Source organism: Bubalus bubalis, chromosome 24, assembly GCF_019923935.1.
Source record: "Bubalus bubalis isolate 160015118507 breed Murrah chromosome 24, NDDB_SH_1, whole genome shotgun sequence".
Lineage (NCBI taxonomy): Eukaryota > Metazoa > Chordata > Mammalia > Artiodactyla > Bovidae > Bubalus > Bubalus bubalis.
In genome coordinates, this window is record NC_059180.1 from 29,307,634 (window position 1) to 29,327,636 (window position 20,003).

General features: G+C 45.1%; 1 long non-coding RNA gene across 3 annotated transcripts in view; it reads right to left on the reverse strand.

Moving 5' to 3' along the window:
• Window positions 1-2,869: 2,869 nt before the first annotated feature.
• LOC102395383 overlaps window positions 2,870-20,003 on the reverse strand; it is a 31,173-nt gene continuing 14,039 nt past the window's right edge. For all 3 annotated transcript variants that reach the window (XR_006548139.1, XR_006548138.2, XR_006548140.2), the window contains exons 3-4: window positions 7,780-7,902; window positions 2,870-3,265 (exon numbers count right to left, since the gene is read on the reverse strand). This is a non-coding gene — a long non-coding RNA (uncharacterized LOC102395383). The remainder of the gene's footprint in view (window positions 3,266-7,779; window positions 7,903-20,003) is intronic.

The following is a 20,003-nucleotide window of genomic DNA, read 5'->3' on the forward strand; positions in this document are numbered from 1 at the left end:
TAATTGTATTAGTTTTGCCAAATATCAAAATGAATAACACTTCTAAAGCGATTAACACCATGGAATTACCTAGTGGGAAGTTATTCCCTTTCTAATTTGTTTTAATTGTCTTAATTTCACCAAGTCTGGAGCTGGTGCTGGGTGGGTCCTTAACGCCTTTCTGATACTCCCTAACCTTCCTTTTAACAGCAAACCTCAAGCTTGGAGCAGTGAGAGCAACTGGCTGCAACTGAGTAACAGTGTTGCTCCGCATCATGTTTATTTTGGGGGCGGGGTCAGGGGAACTTTGCATTGATGGCTGATTCCTTTTTAGAAGAAAAATAAACAGGTAGTAAATCACAGTGGAGGTGGAACAGGATTAATGACGGAGGCTTTTGGAACGGCCCCCAGGTTGTCTGTCTCCCATCCGGGATGCTGGATTTGCAGTCGGTAGGCTGCAGCTCAGGGAAAGGATCCTGTTTGAGGTCAGCTGGTCCAGTCCGTCAGCAGCTGGCACTGAGGGAGCCTCAGATGAGAGCTTTCAGTTTTGGTTGGAGCCAGTCCGCCTGGTTTTGGAGCCCAGCTGTAGTTCGTTCTGTTCCATAGGATTAAAGAAGTCCACTTATCAACGTCCACTTTGGGATACCAGGCTGTCAAGTGTGCACAATTGCCAGTCACCAGATACGTGATTACCCTCTGGACACCACTGTTCTCTCCTCTCGGACCTGGGCTTTGAGTGGAACAGAGCCACCCCGGCTCCAGGGCTGGGAGGCCATCGGGCTTGTCTCCCTCTGGGCAACTCATTCCTCTGACCATAATGGTTCAGGGACGGGCAGTGAGATGCATAGAGATTTTTGCTGGGAATGTTGGGGCTGGCTCTTTCCTGCTGGCCATGATTCTAAGAAGATGAGCCAGGAGCTTCTACAGCCATTTCTGCCACAAGAAGAAGGGAGGGAGCCAACAGTGAGGGAACGGAGCTGAGAGACTGGGAGAGCGAGAAACCTGATCCTGATGGTATCGCTTCCATCCCTGGATCCAGCTGTGCCTGAAGCTAGCCTCTACCCTTGGCCGCCTTTACAGCTCCCCTCTGAGCCAACAAATTCCTCTTTCATGTCATCCAGTCAGGATCGTAGTTTCGGTCACTTGCAACCACAGGAGTCTTAACTGATGAAATGGCTCATGCAAATCCTTGGCCACTGAGAGAAAAAGAACTCAAAGGGTATGTTCTACGGACGTGGGTGAGTGGCATTTTCACTCTACACAAATGTCAGCACAGGAAGGGCTGTCATTGCACTATGGAGCTCCAAGTTTCAGGTCCTCCTGTGAGTGTCTGGCATGCAATGCCTTGTTTAATCCTTGTAACAGTCCTGGTGTGTATAAATATTTTTATCATCATTTTATAGATGAGAAGATTGAAGTTCAGGAAGCCTCCTTGCATCTTAGTGTGTGATCAAAGCTTGTTCCTCAGGACTTTGGTGGTCATCCAGTGGTTGGGAATCAGCCTGCCAATGCAGGGAACATGGGTTTGATTCCTGGTCCGGGTATATCCCACATGCCAAGGAGTAGCTAAGCCTGTGCGATACAACTGCTGAAGCCCACGCATTCTAGAGCCCGAGCTCCTCCACAAGAGAAGCCACCACAATGAGAAACCCACTCTCCTCTGTAACTAGAGAGTAGTGCCCACTTGCTGCAATTAGAGAAGGCCTGCGTGCAGCAACAAAGATCCAGCCCAGCCAAAAAATTAAATAAAATAAATATTTTTTTAAAAGCTTATTCCTTAAATTGGGGGATTGAGATTGACATACACACAGTGCCAAATATAAAATAGATAACTAATAAGGACCTACAGTATATCACAGGGAACTCTATTCAATACTCTGTAATGAACTATATGGGAACAGAATCTAAAAAAGAGTGGATACCTGCATATGTGTAACAGCAAAAAAAGAACATGACATTGCAAATAAGCTATATTGCAAAAAAAAAAAAAATCTAAAAAAGTACTCTGTAGTCCCAGCCACCCCTCCACAGTAAACAGTTTTCTCACTGGAATGGACAAAACCCTGAGACTGCGTGATTGGGAGAGAACCAAGGGGGCGGTGCCAACAGGCAGCACGGAACGCTGCTTCACGCTTATGTTACAGGTGATGTGAACGCTCCCCATCTTGTACCCAGCCTCCATGGCTGTACAGGGAGGGCTGAAGCTGCAGAAAGGGAGTCAAATTCTTTTTATCCCTGACCACCGATGGACACGCAGAAGCCCTGGGTTTGGATCAGAACACATGTGGACTCATTGGCTGGGTGACCGGGGCACTTCATCATTCCCACCCTCCCTACTTTTCTCGTCAGGAAAATGGAGACCCTGGCCCCCTGGTTCGCTTGTCCCACCCAGCTACTGGAGCAGCAAATGAAGGCAAAGGCGTGAAAGACCATCTGCAAAATAACAAGCAGGGCTGCAGGAAGAAGGGGGTCACCTGACCTCCCAGAGGTGGATGGGCAGGTGTGGACAGGTGTAAACCACCCACCCACATCTCCTCCTTCCTGTCCAGGGCTGGAGGGAGGCAAGCTGTGCGGCGACCTGAAAGGAACCTTTCTGTCCCCAAAGCAGAGAGAGATAAGAGCTGTGAAGCAAGAGAAGCGAGCGCTGCTACAGGCGCTTGGGGGTTTATTTTTACCCTCTTATCTATATCCTGAAATGTCAAGCGTGGAGCCACCTCGCTGCCCAGCCCCCCACCATCCCCAGCCACTACACGTGGCAACACAGCCTGGAAACAGGCCCCTTCTCCTCCTCTGTTTCTCTGCCTCTCCAAGAGAGTCACGGTGCTATGGTGACAGGAGGCATGGAAACCCTGAAATAGAGAAGTGGGAGGAGAGACCTTTTATTTGGGTTCTGGAACAGGCTCACTTCCTCCTAGAGGCTTGGGGTGCAGAGGAGGCCCTTGGCACTGTTGGGTACCTATTCTAGGGTTTCCTTATAGATGGGCCCTTTATGTTGTAAGACATAGAAATCCTTATTTAAATTGGGTTATATAATAAAGAACATTTAATTGGCTGAGGCCACTAAAAAGACCAGCATTAGGTCAGGCTTCAGGTGAGGCTTGATCCAGGGACTTGATGCCATCACAAGGACTTCTCTCTCTCCTCTTGGTTCTGCCTTCTGTGGTGTTGGCTTCCTCTTCAGGCACCCTGCTGGGCTTCCCCACAACCTTTAGCAGTTCCAGAATCTTCCTGCATGGTCACAAATGGTTGCAGCGGTTCTAGACCTCATATCCATAGACTGGTGCTCCTAAGGAAGAGAGAGGAAATTCTTTTTGCCAGCAGGGGCCATGAAATGTCTTCCTGTGTTTCATTGGCTCTGGCTGGGTTCTGTGCCCATCCCTGAGTCAATCCCTTGGGTGCCGGGGTGGGATGTGAAGAAAACACTGATTAGACTGAGACAAAACCAGATTGCCAAGAACAGGGAAGCAACGATTTCCCAAAGGAGGTTTCAGGCACTGACCCCAAAAGGTGATGGAATGGATACTGAACAACAAGCAGGAGACTGTTTCATGGTTTGTTCACTTTGTACTTTCATCCTCTCCTGCCCAGGAAAGCCTCTGAGATTAGGGGTGACTGTTTTTATCCAGGAACAGGCCAACATTAATCTCTTCTGTTTCCATCTATGGGTTTCTGTGCGGTTCTGAGTTCTAAGACTTCAAGGTCTTTCACTTTCAAAATTTCACTAAGGCAACAGAAATCTTCCTCAGGTAGGTACATAGGTACAGGCTGAAATGCCATCCATTTACCTACCAAATGCTGCCTCTGAATTCAAACTAAAATTCACACTCCACACCCCGGCTTACCCACCACTCACCCCCTTGATACACGTTCAGCCACAGAAACTTCTTTTCTTAAAAATATTTATCTGGCTGTGATGGGATCTTTAGTTGCAGCATATGGAATCTAGTTTCCTGACCAGGGATGAAAGCTGGGCCACCTGCATTGGGAGCGAGGAATCTTAACCACTGGACCACCAGGGGAGTCCCTAGCCACATTCAGTTCCTATTCCTCTTTAAACAAATCAATCTTTCTTGTGCCACAGATCTTTCCTGTTTGTCCTTTCTCTCCAGTTAGAATGCTCTTCCCTTAAAACTTTTCACAGTTGGCTCCATCTCATCATTCAGGTTCTGCTCAAATGTCACGATTTCTGAGAGGTCTTCTCTGCCCAGCCTAGCATATAAAACTATCTGAAATTCTCCTGTTCCTGATGGTTTGAATAGCTCTCTCCTTCACTAGTTGTAAGATCTGCAGGCTGTACTGGTCCTGTTGATATGCATACCTTCCTGGTTCTGTGTCTGGCACAGTGTAGGTGCTCAATAAATATTTTGGGACCAATGAATGAAAATTCTTTTTCTGAACCCTTGGAAACTTTTAGAGGTAAAGGCACATTCTTATATTTTTTTTCTTGGCTTTAACTTTGTGTTGTTGTTCAGTCACTGGGGGCTTCCCTGATAGCTCAGTTGGTCAAGAATCTGCCTGCAATGCAGGAGACTCCAGTTCAGTTCCTGGGTCAGGAAGATCTGCTGAAGAAGGGATTGGCTACCCACTCCAGTATTCTTGGGCTTCCCTGGTGGCTCAGCTGGTTAAGAATCTGACTACAATGCAGGAGACCTGGGTTCAATCCCTGGGTTGGGAACATACCCTGGAGAAGGGAAAGGCTACCCACTCCAGTGTTCTGGCCTGGAGAATTCCATGGACAGTCCAATGGGTTGCAAAGAGTTGGACATGACTGAGTGACTTTCATTTTCACTTTCAGTTGCTCAGTCAGGTCCGACTCTTTGCAACCCCATGGACTGCAGCACACCAGGCTTCCCTGTCCTTCAGTATCTCCTGGAGTTTGCTCAAAGTCATGTCCATTGCCTTGGTGATGCCATCCAACCATATCATCCTGTTCACCCCCTTCTCTTCCTGCCCTCAATCTTTCCCAGCATCAGGGTCTTTTCCAATGAGTCAGCTCTTCTCATCAGGTGGCCAAAGTATTGGACCTTCAGTTTCAGCATCAGTCCTTCCAATGAGTATTCAGGGTTGATTTCAGGGGACTCTCAAGAGTCTTCTCCAGCACCACAGTTTGAAAGCATCAGTTCTTCAGGGTTCACCCTTCTTTATGGTCCAATTCTCACACCCCTACATGACTACTGGAAAAACCATAGCTTTGACTATACAGACCTTTGTTGGCAAAGTGATGTCTCTGCCTTTTAATACTCTGTCTAGGTTTGTCATACTTTTCTTCTAAGGAACAAGTATCTTAATTTTATGGCTGCAGTCACCATCTGCAGTGATTTTGGAGCTCAAGAAAATAAAATCTGCCACCATTTCCACTTTTTACCCATCTATGCCATGAAGCAATGAGACTGGATGCCAGATGTTAGTTTTTTCCATGTTGAGTTTTAAGCCAGCTTTTTTACTCTCCTCTTTAACCCTCATCAAGAGGCTTTTTAAATTTGGTTCCTACCAAAACACTCGGCATAAAAGAAATAACATATAGTACTTTTCAAATAAAGAGCTTACTGCTGAAAGGATTCACTCAAAGTTGCACCAAAATGAATCCAGAAAGATACCTGGGGGTGCCAACTGCTTTGTGAGAAATTCCACTTCCAAAGCCAGTGTATGTGAACATTTGAAGGCATAAAACTGCAGAGAGGAATGTGTGGCCGTCTTCCCATCCAGATCTCTAAGTATAGTGGGCAGACTACCATTTACAAGTAAGACCATGAAAACATGTGATGATGATACTCTTTACTCCTTGACCCAATGAGACAGAGTGAGAAGAACGTCCCATAAGGAAAAGATTTCACCCTGTCCATGGCAGACCCATAAGTCAATGTCAGAACTTCAGCAAGCTGATGCCTCGAAAGGAATCCCCATGCTCTCCATGGACACAAACTCTCCCTAAGGTAACCAAGACCTACCGGCCTGTGACAGTCCTCAGGACAGCCAGGTGATGGTGTGCATGACCCAGAGCAGCTAATGGAAACTCGAAGACACACTTCCTATAGATAGACATCATTGTTTCACCACTCCACAGACAACTCACCATCTGGGGCAACTCAAGGATCCTTAATCATTGCTAATTCACTGCTCACCAACCCTCAGAGTCGATCCCTCTCTTAGGCTCTGAACTTGGCTCATGGCACCCTGAATTTCACCTTATAGCAGTGGTACCCAACCTTTTTGGCAGCAGGGACCAGTTTTGTGGAAGACAATTCTTCCACAGACTGGAGAAGAGGGGGTGGCTTCAGGATGATTCAAGTGCATTATGTCCTTTATTTCTATTATCACTACATTGTGACATATAATGAAATAATTATATAATTCATTATAATGCAGAATCCGTGGGAGCCCTGAACAACTAGATGGTCCCATCTGGGGATGATGGGAGATGGTGGCAGTCACTCCCAGGGCCAGCATCATTGCCTTCACTCTACCTTAGGTCATCAGGCATTAGATTCTCATAAGGAGTGTGCAACCTTGATCCCTCACATGCACAGTTCACAGTAGGGTTTGTGCTCCTATGAGAATCTAATGCCGCCACTGATTTGACAGGAGGTGGCTGCTGCTGCTGCTAAGTCGCTTCAGTTGTGTCCGACTCTGTGCGACCCCAGAGACAGCAGCCCACCAGGCTCCCCCATCCCTGGGATTCTCCAGGCAAGAACACTGGAGTGGGTTGCCATTTCCTTCTCCAATGCATGAAGCTGAAAAGGGAAAGTTAAGTCGCTCAGTCGTGTCCGACTCTTTGCAATCCCATGGACTGCAGCCTACCAGGCTCCTTCGTCCATGGGATTTTCCAGGCAAGAGTACTGGAGTGGGGTGCCATTGCCTTCTCAGGACAGGAGGTGGAGTCAGGTGGTAATGTGAGTGATGGGGAGTGACTGTAAGTAAAAATTAAGTTTCACTCAATCGCCCACTACTCATGTCCTGCTGTGTGGCCAGGTTCCTAATGGGCCACAGACCGGTACCAGGGGTTGGGGATCCCTGCTCTATAGAACTCACAAACATTTATAATAATAAAATAGAATCCATATTTCAGTAATAATTTGATTAATATACATCTTCCCCACTGGACTCCAAACATCTTAAGGCCAGGGAGAGATCTCGAGCTCACTACGATACCTAGGCATTCTAGCTGTGCCTAACATGTAGACCATGCCTCCCATGTACTTTCTGAATGGGGGAATGGACAAATGAATGGAGCTCAGGCCTGCTGGGAAGACATCTCACAGTCAGACTGACTCAGTTGGAAGGGAGCAGATGCCAAATTTTTTCAGAGTAAATCAGACCTTGTCATCTCATGACTACCTTGTCTTCCTCATCAAGGCATCTCCTGTGCCTAGAATAGCATCTGGCATGGAGAAGTGAATCAACAGATACTGGGAGAAGAAGCACATGAATGGACACTTCCCTGAGAAGCTTGGTTACCTTCTTAAGATAAAGTCCTGGAAAGGCAGGATGTTATTCTGTGATGTTACTGGACATTGAATATTTAGGTGTCAATGTCCTGCATTAGACCCAAAGATACCATTGAGGTCATTCCCTTCAAACTCAGTGGGTCTGGTTCTAGGAGTTGCTAAACCAGCAGGTCAGCATGGGGACAGGGGGACTGCAAACCAAACTATTTTTTCTTGAGATGCTCTATTGGACTGGCCTATACCACCTTCAGGGGTTACATACTTCAAGTTCAAGTGCATTATGGCTCTTGGTTCTCATCACACACCCTGAAAAAAAAAACAAAACAAAACAACACACCCAGGGATGGTACTGTACCTTGTGAGACAGTCTGGCCCCAGGCCCTGCTACCAGGTCGGGAGGGTATGGAAAGGGGTCCTCTTTCTCCACAGCCACATCTTCCTTACTGAGGGATCTGAGTCCAAATGGGTCTCTTTGTGTCTGAAGTTTAAGCAACCAGGGGTGCAAATATGAGGTTAGGGTCCCTCCTTTGAGGGGGAGAGAGGTTCAAGATCGGCTCTTCGATCACCAACCTAAAATCAAACATCAAAAACCTCCTCCAAAACCATGACAAAAAAGCATCATCAAGCCCAACTTCCGAGCACGCCTGGGTCTCCAGCCCACCCCAGCCCAGCGAATGGAAGTGGCTCACCTCTGAGTTACAGAACCCCTTCCAGACCCAGAAGGAAAGAGAAAGGGATTTACAGGTTCCTCACAGAGTTGTAGGCTCTGGCTGGCCCCCAGGATGAGTTCATTATTTATTCTTAGAGACGGGACTCGAATTAAACAAACAGTGCCTATAAATAGAGCGGGATACACTCAGCTCGGTGTCACTGAAAGGTCCTTTTCACAGGGACAGATGCGCTAAATGGATGTTCTCAGGTTACCCTGCTGGTACTACGTGGGGAAGGGTTGCCCTTTTTCTTTGTAAGCATGGTTCAAGAGGAGGGGGGAAAAACAACAGGCGAGTCAGACCTTGGGAATCGGCCCTGTTTCCGTCTTCCTCATCACCTTTTCTAAACGTTCATTGCCGTTACAACTGAGAAGGAGCTCCCAAGGAAGGATGTCGTTCTATAAACACCCTGGCTGGGCAGATTGGCAGGTCCCTCTGGGAATGGATCCTGGTGCAGGCTGTATTTGACAGAGTGTTCTGCTCTTTAAGATTAGATTGCAAACTCCTTAAGGGAAGGGACCAAGTGCTAAGATTTCTTCTTGATTTCTCCTATTCTGCCAAGTATGGGGATGACCAGGGTTTCAGACCTTCAGCTGTGAATTAAAAAGGACCCTCTTTAAGCATGGCCAGCTTCATGGTGGGAAGTATGTGTTCCAGGCCTGGTGGAGCTCTGCTTGGAGTCGCACTGAGCGTATGCTTGAAAGGGAATCTTCTCCCTGAGAGAACTGTGGGGGTGGAAACTTCTGGAATAACTGTGAATAGACATCAAGCAATGAGGCCACAAAGTCAAGTCACTATTGTAAAAACAAGAGCTACAGTGGATTCCCAGGTGGCACTAGTGGTAAACAACCCACCTGCCAATACGGGAGACATAAGAGATACAGGTTCAATCCCTGGGTCAGGAAGGTCCCCTGGAGGAGGGCATGGCAACCCACTCCACTATTCTTGCCTGGAGAATCCCATGGACAGAGGAGCCTGGCATGCTAAAGTACATAGGGTCGCAAAGAGTTGGATATGACCGACGTGACTTAGCATGCGTGCACCATGAATTCAGCATTTGTCCAGGTCTTCAAGATATTATTCTGTTTTACACTTATTTGTGAAAGCTCATATAGGGACTTCCCTGGTGGTTCAGTGGTTAAGAATCTGCCTTGCAACACAGGGGATGAGGGTTCAACCCCTGATTGGGAAACTAAGGTCCCAAATGCAACTTGGGCAACTAAGCCCAAGTGCCACAACTACTGAACCTTCACGCCACAACTAGAGAATCTATGCACCATGACGAAAGATCCCGCATGATGCATCAAAAATCTCACATGCCACAACTAACACTTGATGCAGCCAAACAAATAAATTTTTTTTTTTGAAAAAAAGCTTGTATAATCTTTCCAAAAACCCTATCCTCGTGATTATTTCAATTTTACAGATGAAAGAAATGAAGCACCCAGAGATTATGGACCCTGTTCCAGGTCACACAGCTGGGAAATCAAGATAGGAAGTCAGGCAGTTTAGCTCCAGAGCATGCTCTCCTGCAGTAGAAACTGAGCTCTTGGAGTAACCATTTATTGCTGCACATGCCTGGTGCAGGCCCAAGCCCATAACAACCCATCAACAGGAGACCCGGGACAGGCCAATGACAGCGAATCTCAGGACTTCTGCTGGGAATGTTAGGATGAAGATAAGCTGAATTTCCCTCTGGAGGGGAAGGCAGCCTCAGGAGGTCCCATGGCCATCCTGCCACTCCTGGGGGAGCCTTGCTGAGAATGAAAACAGCACTGAGCAAGAGCCAAGCTGAAGAACAGATCCTGCTGACATCCTGTGAACCTTGATCCAGCTGGACCTGATGTCGAACCCTACTCCTCAACTTTGCACTTTCATGAGCCATGTTTTCCCTTTGCTGGTGAAGCCTGTCAGAGTTGATTTTCTATCACTTGTTGTTGAAAGATCCCTCACTGAGACAGGCTGGCCCATAAGAAAACATCGTTTGGGCAAAGTAACCCCCCAGCCCCATTCCTAAGTAAGAGCTCATCCTGCACTCCCCTTTCTCGCATTTGGGCTCTTCCAGAAACACACGCCATCCTAAAACTACACGCATGCTCAATGGCCCCATTTTCTGCTTACTGAAATCCCAAATACTGCTTTCCTACTGAGGCTTCCTCCGACTCGTCCTTCACAATTACCTACTGCCTCACTTGGTTGCCATGATACAGAGCTTATATATTTACTTAGCCCTTATTTTTATTTTGCCTTGCAATACAGTTAGCTATTTAGAAACCATTCATTAACATTTATTGAAAGCTTCCTACATGTCATATCCTCAGCTTAAGTGCTAGGGATTCAGGCGGAATAATATCAGCATATACCTGAGTTCTGTCCATGTGCCCTGCACTGTGCTTAGCACTTTGCATGCATCGGTTATATCACTGCACCTCCTAAAAACCCCCACAGGGGAAGGACAGACAATATCTCCACTTTATATGTAAAAGAATGGCTAAGTAGGAAGTTACAGAGAGACATCGAGATCAAATAGATAGGAAATTGCAATGGGAGTCTCCAGACGAGGATGTAGATTTTCACAGCCAGTACTTTCAAATTAGGTTCACAATTCTAATCCCTCCGATTTCTCAAATCCCTAATCCACAAAGAGGATAAAAAAGAATCAATAGGCATTAAGAGAGAATTTTAGGATGATTTTTTTTCTTGGGTGGGAGGGGCGAATCCCATGCTGTCATTTACCTCCTAATAAACACACACGCAGAAGGTGGGGCAGGGGCGGTTAACCAGTTCTTGCGCCTCAGGTCTCGCGAGAGTAGTTTCTCGAGGTTCTACGCAGAGTTTGCTGGGCGGCCCTTGTATTTAGGGAGGTGGAGGTGACCCCCTGAGCAATCCACAGGATGAAGGAGGGCTAGAAAGCCAAGCAGAGAGGGAGGTTTTCCTAATGACTGTCAATGGACCTCACATGAGCGAGCTGACTGATGGATTTTGTCTCAGGGTGGCTGAGAAGGGCAACCAGTCCTCCTCAGGAGAGGGTGGAGATGAATCACCAGATTCTGGTGAAGCGGCTTGGTGGTGTGAGTTGTATTAACCCACGCTGGGAACTCTTCCATACCCATGACCATGATCTGGCCATGACCCTGTGTGGTACTTGAGCAAACCCAGAGGAGACAATGTTATCTTTTGATTCTAAAAGCCAAAGTAAGTATAGGCATACTTTGTTATATGATACTTCACAGATACCACATTTTTTTTAACAGATTAAAGGTTTATGGCAACCCTGTGTTGAACAAGTCTATCAGCGAAATTTTTCCAACAGTATTTGTTCACTTTGTGTTTTTGTCATATCGTGGTAAATTTCATGATACTTTAAATGCTCCACCAGCAAAAAGATTATGACTCAAATGATGGTTATCATTTTTGGCAAAAAAGTATTTTAAAATTATATATGTATGTAAATTATGTATGCATATTTATTAGACATAATGTTATTGCACGCTTAATAGACTACGTGTCTGACTCTTTGCAACCCTATGGACTGTAAGCCCGTCAGGCTCCTCTTTCCATGGGATTGTCCAGGCAAGAATACTGGAGTGGGTTGCCATTTCCTCCTCCAGATGATCTTCCGATGCAGAGATTGAACCCACATCTCCTGCATTTCAGGCAGAGTCTTTACTGTCTGAGCCACCAGGAAAGCCCCAATAGACTTACAGTAGAGTGTAAACATAACTTTTATATGCATTGGGAAACCAACAATTTCCTGGGACTTGCTTTATTGTGATATTTGCTTTATTGTGGTCATCTGGCACCGAACCCACAACATCTCCAAGGTCTGTCTGTACCTTCCTCCCCCACCCCTCTTTGTCCTGCATGTCCCCTCTTCTACCCCACTGTCTGTGTTTGGTGGGGGAAGATGGTGTCTATTTCTTTCTTCCCCAAAGGCCAGCAGCCCATGATGGTGGGTTGCAGATGGAAGAAGAGGAAAAAGAGGCTCATCTTTAATGATAGTTTTAGGTATTATTAATAATTGGATGAGATTTTGGAAATGAGAGTAATTTGTGACTCAGGAATCATAGAACTTAAAAAAAAAAAAAAACTATGAGTGAAAGGAAGGTCCCCACCTAAACTGACATCCCATGCCAAGATAAGGACTTAACCCACTGAAATTGTAAAGAGGCAAGAAGAGGTAAGACCAAAGTTGCCTCTGTGATTTCACCCCCTAAGTTCTCTAGACAGAAGGCCAGGCAGGTCAAGTGACCCACTCAGGGTCCCAGAGCCAGTGAAAAAGACAGAACCATGTTCTTATTGCTAAGCTAGTTCTGCCCTCCAAGAAACAACTGCCTCTTCTGTTCCTCACTGGCTTATTTTTATCCCATTCTTTCATTCATCCTATTCTTATCTTATTCATCATCTTCTTGAATTCCCTTCTCCTTCCTCAACTTATAAATGACCCTGGACCCATGTTGACAGAAGCAGGGCTTCCGTAGATAAGGTTATCCAAGGATAACTTCAATGACGTGATTGAAGTCATCAATCATTCCATAAATACCAAGGACCTACTGTATAGCACAGGGAACTATATTCAATATCTTATAATAACCTATAATAGAAAATAATCTGAAAAGAATATATATACATATAATACACATACCTGAATCACTTTGCTGTATACAAAACTAAAACCGTATTGTAAATCAACTATAGCTCAATTAAATAAAAAAAAAATGACTATGATTCAAAGAACAGCAAATTCCTAAGCACCAAATCTGGAGAGTTTTCTATTTCCATCTGCTGAATGCTTTGATGGTGATTACGATGATATTGGTATTATTAACACAGTCACTGAGACTCATAAGTTCCAGGTCCCAGAGTGAGTGCTTTTTGCATGTTTTCTGATTAAATCCTAGCCACCCTGTGCAATGAATCCTCCTGAGTGTTAGCCCCACTTACCCAGGAGTGCCCTGAGGCTTGGAGGAGCACCTTACAAGGATGCATAGGCAGCCAGCAGAGCCAGATTCCAAACTAGGTGTGATCCGGGAGCTGTGCTCCTAGCGAGTCCCTAGAACCTCACAGCTGCCCTCCCTGCATGGCTGGGAGTTGCCTTCAGGGAGTTCCCTGCCGTTATGCCCTGTTCTCTAAAATGCGTATGTACCTGCTCAGTGGGGTCCAACTCTTTTGCAACCATAGGGTGGGCTGTAGCCCACCAGGCTCCTCTATCCATTGAATTTCTCCAGACAAGAATACTGGAATGGGTTGTCATTCCCTTCTCCAGGGGATCTTCCCAACCCAAGGGTTGAACCCAGGTCTCCTGCATTGCATTCAAATTCTTTACCGTCTAAGCCACTAGGGAGGCCAGAGACGTCTCAAAAGACTATTTATCATTAATACTATCTAGAAGAAAACTTCAGCACAATAGTTCAGAACACAGCCTTGGGAGTCAGATTCCTTTGTTCAATTATTAGCTACGCATCCTCCAACCAAATCGAGTTTTGGTTACCTAATGTGTAAAATGGTGATGTAGCATCTTCCTTTAGGTATTTATGAAAGTTATTTATTTGCAAATATTCCAGCTCCTCTTCACCTCTAGTTCAGTTTAGTTCAGTTGCTCAGTTGTGTCCAACTTTTTGCAACCCCATGAACTGCAGCACGACAGGCCTCCCTGTCCATCACCAACTCCTGGAGTCCACCCAAACCCATGTCCATTGTGTTGGTGATGCCATCCAACCATCTCATCCTCTGTTGTCCCCTTCTCCTCCTGCCCTCAATCTTTCCCACCATCAGGGTCTTTTCCAATGAGTCAGTTCTTCGCATCAGGTGGCCAAAGTACTGGAGCTTCAGCTTCAGCATCAGTCCTTCCAATGAACACCCAGGACTGATCTCCTTTAGCATGGACTGGTTGGATCTCCTTGCAGTCCAAGGGACTCTCAAGAGTGTTCTCCAACACCACAGTTCAAAAGCATCAATTCTTCAGCGCTCAGCTTTCTTCATAGTCCAACGCTCACATCCATACATGACCACTGGAAAAACCATAGCCTTGACTAGATGGACTTTTGTTGGCAAAGTAATGTCTCTGCTTTTTAATATGCTGTCTAGGTTGATCATAACTTTACTTCCAAGGAGTAAGTGTCTTTTAATTTCATGGCTGCAATCACCATCTGCAGTGATTTTAAAGCCCAGAAAAATAAAGTCAGCCACTGTTTCCACTGTTTCTCCATCTATTTTCCATGAAGTAATGGGACCGGATGCCATGATTTAGTTTTCTGAATGTTGAGCTTTAAGCCAACTTTTTCACTCTCCTCTTTCACTTTCATCAAGAGGCTCTTTAGTTCTTCTTCACTTTCTGCCATAAGGGTGGTATCATCTGCATACCTGAAGTTATTGATATTTCTCCCAGCAATCTTGATTCCAGCTTGTGCTTCCTCCAGCCCAGTGTTTCTCATGATGTACACTGCATATAAGTTAAATAAGCAGGGTGACAATATACACCCTTGACGTACTCCTTTTCCTATTTGGAACCAGTCTGTTGTTCTATGTACAGTTCTAACTGTTGCTTCTTGACCTGCATACAGGTTTCTCAAGAAGCATGTCAGGTGGTCTGGTATTCCCATCTCTTTCAGAATTTTCCACAGTTTATTGTGATCCACACAGTCAAAGGCTTTGGCATAGTCAATAAAGCAGAAATAGATGTTTTTCTGGAGCTCTCTTGCTTTTTTGATGATCCAAGGGATGTTGGCAATTTGATCTCTGGTTCCTCTGCCTTTTCTAAAACCGGCTTGAACATCTGAAAGTTCACGGTTCATGTATTGCTGAAGCCTGGCTTGGACAATTTTGAGCATTACTTTACTAGCGTGTAAGATGAGTACAACTGTGCGGTAGTTTGAGCGTTCTTTGACATTGCCTTTCTTTGGGTTTGGAATGAACACTGACCTTTTCCAGTCCTGTGGCCACTGCTGAGTTTTCCAAATTTGCTGACATATTGAGTGCAGCACTTTCACAGCATCATCTTTTACGATTTGAAATAGCTCCACTGGAATTCCATCACCTCCACTAGCTTTGTTCGTAGTGATGCTTCCTAAGGCCCACCTGACTTCACATTCCAGGATGTCCGGCTCTAGGTGAGTGTGAGTGATCACACCTTCATGATTATCTGGGTCATGAAGATCTTTTTTGTACAGTTCTTCTGTGTATTCTTGCCACCTCTTCTTAATATCTTCTGCTTCTGTTAGGTCCATACCATTTCTGTCCTTTATTGTGCCCATCTTTGCATGAAATGTTCCCTTGGTATCTCTAATTTTCTTGAAGAGACCTCTAGTCTTTCCCATTCTATTGTTTTCCTCTATTTCTTTGCATTGTTTGCTGAGGAAGGCTTTCTTATCTCTCCTTGCTATTCTTTGGAAGTCTGCATTCAAATGGGTATAACTTTCCTTTTCTCCTTTGCCTTTCGACTCTCTTCTTTTCACAGCTGTTTGTAAGGCCTCCTCAGACAGCTATTTTGCTTTTTTTGCATTTCTTTTTCTTGGGGATGGTCTTGCTCCCTGTCTCCTGTACAATGTCACGAACCTCTGTCCATAGTTCATCAAAGACCTCAAGGATCCAGGCTACTGGAAATGCATGAAGTTAAAAAACAAACTGCGTATCAATTCTGTTTTTTTTTTTTTTTTGCCACACTGCACAGCATATGGGATCTTGTTCCCCAACCAGTGATCAAACCCACATTCCCTGCACTGGAGTCTCGGAGTCTTAACCACTGGACCACCAGGCAAGTCCCTGCACGTCAATTTTTTTTTTTTTAGAGTTCCATGTGCTATACATTAGGTGCTTATTGGATGCACATCAATTCTTATCATCTCACTTCACCTCTAAACACATAATAAAATTATTATTATACTTTTCATCCCTTTGAAGTTAATCAGAGCCATGTAATTTGCTGGTTAGCAAAATAAGAATGAAAGCAACTTCTCACTACCAGAGGGAATAGATATTGAATTAGAAATAGAATTGATATGCAGTTTGTTTTTTAACTTCATGCGTTTCCAGTGGCCTGGGTCCCTGAGGGTCTTTGATGAACACAGCCCCTCCTCCTACTTCAAATCACCACTGAACATGTAACAGGAAGGAGAAATACACCTTTGTTGTCTTGAGCCAATGAAGTTTGAGGACTGTTTCTTACCAAGCATAACCTCGCCGATCCTAATACAGGGTTGGTGGGAGGATTAGATATAACAAAATGAAGCTCCATTAAGATACCTCTGTACACATACAAGAATGGCTATAAATTAAAAGACCGACAAAAGTAATTGTTAGAAAAGATGTGCAGAAACTAGGAGCCCCATATGTTGCTGGTGGGAATGAAAAATGGTGCAGCCGCTTTGGAAAACAGTCTGACAATTTCTTAAAAACTTAAACATAAGCTTACTGTACAACCCAGCAACTCAACTCTTTATCTTCCTCAAAGAAATGAAAACATATCTCCACACAAAGACTTGTATGTGAATGTTCACAGCAGCATTATTTTATATCACAATAGCCAAGAAGTTGGAACAATGAAATGTCTGTCATACACAAAATGTGGTGTATCCATGAAATGGAATGCTATTCAGCAATAAAAAAGGAACAAAATACAAATAATCCCAACATGATGTTTGACTTATGATTTTTCAGTTTTACAATGGTGCATAAGTGATATGCTTTCTTTAGAAATTATGCTTTGAATTTTACAGTATGATGCTTGACCATAGCTTCTGGTCAACCATGTGACTGCAGAGGTGAACAATGAATATACTTACAACTTTTCTTCACCCAGACAACCATCCAACTGTTCACTTGCAGTATGGTGGAGTGCTCAGTCCCAAAGTCATGTCCAACTCTGAGACTCCATGGTCTGTAGCCTGCCAGCCTCCTCTGTCCATGGCATTCTCCAGGCAGGAATACTGGAGTGGGTTGTCATTTCCTTCTCCAGGGGATCTTCCCTACCCAGGGGTTGAACCCAAGTCTCCTGCCTTGGCAGGCAGATTCTTGACCACTGAGCCACCTGAGAAGCCTTTGGCTTAGCTACTGTATTTGAAAACTTTTCCCAATTTCACCAAGTAAACTTGGAAATGCCCAACTGAAGTGGGAGCTCCTGGTAAGCTTGTGATGTTTTTGCCTTGTGATGTTTCTTGAAAAAAATAAAAACTAAAGAATAAAGCACATATTTACTCATTTATATTCCTTATCCCCCTCCTCACAAAAGAAAAGCTAAAAATTTTAATGTGGCAGTTAAAAGTTTAATCAAAACACCCTGGTTAATGCCTTAATAGAAATTCAAATTCATAAAACTAGTAAATACATAAACCCAGTCCTGTTTCCAACTACTTGGGAGGACAGTTTAGGGGCAGGGGAAGACTGTTTGGTTTAAGTAACATAATCCATTTCCAGTCTTAATGATTCTGTTTAGGAAAGAGCATGGGATCTGGGGGTGGGGGCAGACAACGAGGTACAAGACCACCTGTGCCATCTTCCTGATTGCCGGATGCAGGCAGGTTAAGCCTCCTAACTCCAGACTCACCATTAACCCCATTGCACAAGTGGGAAAATGATCAACTCACAGGGATTTGTTAGGGGCTGAGAGTGAGAGGGCTTCCTGAACTCTAGAGCACTACAGGATATTTATCTTTTTTCATCCATACTCCACCTGGTATAGGTCACAGAGCCATGAATACAACACAGGATAAATAGCCGCGGGCCACAGAAATCGGTTCACCAGAAGTCATTTACATGGCAGGATGTAAGCAGGCCTTGTGCTGACACTGTGCAAGGCAGTCCTGGCAGCTTCTACGGGGCAGTTAATAGTATTCACTGTATTACATGAGCTAGTCAACTTTACTATACTTTACCTACTTTACTATAAAATAGGCTTGGTGTTAGACTATTGTGCCCAGCTGTTGAGGAATATAAGTGTTCTGAGCATGTTTAAGGCTTGGTATGATTGTTGGTAGATTCAGTCTATTAAATGAACTTTCCGCTTATGATATATTCAGTTTACAATGGGTTTATTGGGATGTGGCTCCATTGTAAAGTCGAGGAAGATGTGTGCTGAGATATGCTACCATGCAGACAAACCTCAAAAGCATTGCACTAAGTAAAAGAAGCCAAATGCAAAAGACTATGTATTGTATGATTCAATTTCCATAAAATGTGCAGAAAAGAGAAATTTGTAGAGAAAAGAAGTCCTGAGGTTGCCTGGGCCCAAGTGTGGGAGTGGGGACCGACTGTATACAGGTTTGAGAGAGCGTTGGCAAGGAATGGGATAGCCTAAAACTGGATTGTGATCACGATTGCACAGTTTTATGTATTTTTTGAAAATCATTTAATTGTACACTTACAATGGGTCAGTATTATGGTGTGGGACTTCCCTGGAGGTACAGTGGATAAGAATCCACCTGCCAATGCAGGGGACACAGGTTCGATTCCTGGGCTGGGAAGATTCCACATGTTGTGGAGCAACTAAGCCTGACAGCCACAATTACTGAGCCTGCGTGATGCAACTGCTGAGCCCACACGCTGCAACTACTGGAACCTGTGCATCTGGAGCCTGTGCTCCACAGCAAGAGGAGCCACCGCAATGTGAAGCCTGTGCACCGCAACTAGAGAGGAGCCCCGACTTACTGAAATGAGAGAAAGCCCACGTGCAGCAACAAAGACCCAGGCAGTCAAAAATAAATAAATGAAAAATTAAAAAATCCTATGGTATGAAAATTCTACCCCAAAAGAGCTGTTATGAAAAAACTAAGCATCATATCTAGCATGTGGGGAAGGCTCAGTAAATGGTTGTTATTATTCCTTATTTTAGGGGTGAAATGCTAGGACTGAGGCTCTGCACTGAATTGATTACAAATGAAGATCTGCATTCAGTGGTCTGGCAATTGGGGTTTGGCAGGGATCAGCTTCCCTCATCGGAGAAGGCAATGGCACCCCACTCCAGTACTCTTGCCTGGAAAATCCCATGGATGGAGGAGCCCGGTGGGCTGCCGTCCATGGGGTCGCAAAGAGTCTGACACGACTGAGTGACTTCGCTTTCACTTTTCACTTTCCACTTTCATGCATTGGAGAAAGAAACGGCAACCCACTCCAGTGTTCTTGCCTGGAGAATCCCAGGGACGGCAGAGCCTGGTGGGCTACCATCTATGGGGTCGCACAGAGTTGGACATGACTGAAGTGACTTAGCAGCAGCAGCAGCAGCAGCTTCCCTCATAGCTCAGTTGGTAAAGAATCCACCTGCAATGCAGGAAAGCCTGGTTCGATTCCTGGATTGGGAAGATCCACCAGAGAAAGAATAGGCAACCCACTCCAGTATTCTTGGGCTTCCCTGGTGGGTCAGCTGGTAAAGAATCCACCTGCAGTGTGGGAGACCTGGGTTCAATCCCTGGGTTGGGAAGATCCCCTAGAGAAGCAAAAGGCTACCCACTCCAGTATTCTGGCCTAGAAAATTCCATGAACTGTATAGTCCATGGGGTCATAAAAAGTCGGACACTACTGAGTGACTTTCACTTTCCTTCAGGGACCCCAATTCTCACATTCCCCAATTTTATATGTCCTCTATGTTGATCACCACCTGTAACAGACCAGTGGAAATTTACAGTGTATCCTGTACCAAGTTTCTGGGCTTCCCAGGTGCCGCTAGTGATAAAGAACCTGCCTGTCAACGCAGGAGACAAAAGAGACACAGGTTCAATTCTTGGGTCAGAAAGATCTCCTGAAGGAGGAAATAGCACCCCACTCCAGCATTCTTGCCTGGAAAATTCCATGGACAGAGGAGCCTGGTGGGCTACAGTCCAAAACATCACAAAAGAGCGGAGTGACTTAGCATGCACACACGTACCAAGTTCCACTTGGT